Raw genomic sequence first — 2,059 nt, forward strand, 5'->3', positions numbered from 1 at the left:
CAGAGCAGCTCTCGCACAATATACAATAAATTTGCATAAATGTAAATTTTTCTCATATAAATGTAATTCCTGCAAAAAATGGATTACTCTAAAGAGGTATATTTGCATATATTATAATTGATATACGTTGATGATTACATACATATATATATAAATATATATATATATATACATACATATATATTACATACATATATATATGCATACATATATTATACACACACACAATATATATATATATATATATATATATATATATATATATATATATATATATATATATACATATATATATACACACACACACACATGGGTGTGAGTACAGTAAAACAAGGTAGAAAGGATGATTGTTCATATATGTGTATGTGTCTATAATGTGTCATATCTAATGGGTCCTCTCATAAATCTTCCTTAACTTGGTATAAAATATGCTAATTTACAAATTATCACTCTAGCCTTGTTACAACAAATAAATCTTAGTCTTTGCAGAACTTGTTACAATATTTAACAATATGATGTATAAGAAATTCCAATTGGTTAAATATTTATTATCATCATCATTATCATCATCATTATCATCATCATCTTAATCATCATCAAAATGGCAAGGTTGATAGCACACTGAACAAAATGCTGCTACGCATTTTGTCTGTCTTTACATTCTGAGTTCAAATTCCACCAATGTCAACCTTGCCTTTCATCTTTTAAGGTCAATAAGATAAAAAAAGAGTTGAACACTGGGGTTGACGTCATTGATTTATCCCCTCCCCCCAAAATTGCTGGCCTCGTGACAAAAATTTAAAATCATCATCATCATCATTATTATTATTATTATTATTATTATTATTATTATTATTATAAATATATGTATGGAAACTATCAAAGGAAACAAAAATTACCTCCATTAAAACTGTTACTCATTAAAATGCAAAAATGAATAAGAATAATAATAAGAATAGATTTATTCTTAACCTTTTTGTTACCATATTTCTGTTGAAACACACTGCCTTTGTTTCATTTAATGTTGAAAATAATAAAGAATTTTTGTAACATAACATTGTCATAACCAATCTGATGTTTGGAACATAGTTTAACATGAAATTTTAATAGTTTTTTTGTGTTTTTTTTAAATCACTTAAAAACAAGAAGTTTATATTATAGAACCAAAAGCAGTCTCTGGTGAGTTGGTATGAGAAGAGTTAAAATTTTAGCTAATAAAAAATGGTCCTGGATATTTTGAAATAATGACTACTTTAGGGCAAAACACTGTTTAATTATTTATTTTTTTTAATTGTTGATGGTGGCAAGCTGGCCAAATAGTTAGTACACCAGTCAAAATGCTTTGTGGCATTTCTTTTGGCTTTACATTCTGAGTTCAAATTCTGTTGAGGTTGACTTTGCCTTTCAGGATTGATAAAAATAAGTACCAGTCAAGTACTGGGGCCAATGTAATCGACTAGCTCCCTGTCCCAAAATTTCAGGCCTTGTGTCTATAGTTGAAAAGAATATTTTTTAATGGTTGAAAAATTATAGCTAAAAAAAAAATATGAAAAATACATTACAAATACAAAAAGATAACAAACAACAAAGTGTTTTTACTAAATTACATTTTGTGTATTATACATACCCTTAATATTTCAATTTTTAAAAAAATGGCGGCAAGCTGGCAGAATCATCAGCATGCCAGGCCAAATGCTTTGCGGCATTTCGTCCATCTTTATGTTCTGAGATTCAAATGCTGCCACGGTCGACTTTACCTTTCATCCTTTCAGGGTTGATAAAATAAGTACCAGTGAAACACTGGGGTCGATACAATCGACTAGCCCTCTCCCCTGAACTTGCTGGCCTTGAGCCAAAATTTAAAATCAATATTTCAATTCAAAATGTATCTCTATATAATTTTCTCTTTATTTTTTAATAAATATTGCATGATATTTCTTTAAATATTGTTTCAATATTGTTTGGTTGGTTGACTGGCTGGTTTGCTGGTTGATTGGTTGGTTGGTTGGTTGGTTGGCTGGTTGGTTGGTTGGTTTTGATGTTAATTGATTTACATTTT

The 2,059-nt window shown here is 28.7% G+C and overlaps 1 long non-coding RNA gene across 1 annotated transcript; it reads right to left on the minus strand.

The window, feature by feature from the left end:
• Positions 1-1,130: 1,130 nt before the first annotated feature.
• On the minus strand, positions 1,131-1,800 carry LOC118767834. The gene is made up of 2 exons (XR_005003737.1): positions 1,758-1,800; positions 1,131-1,401 (listed from the first exon to the last, which is right to left on the minus strand). It is a non-coding gene; the product is annotated as an uncharacterized LOC118767834 (long non-coding RNA).
• Positions 1,801-2,059: the final 259 nt, after the last annotated feature.

Source organism: Octopus sinensis, linkage group LG2 (genome assembly GCF_006345805.1).
Source record: "Octopus sinensis linkage group LG2, ASM634580v1, whole genome shotgun sequence".
In the NCBI taxonomy this organism is placed as follows: Eukaryota; Metazoa; Mollusca; class Cephalopoda; order Octopoda; family Octopodidae; genus Octopus; species Octopus sinensis.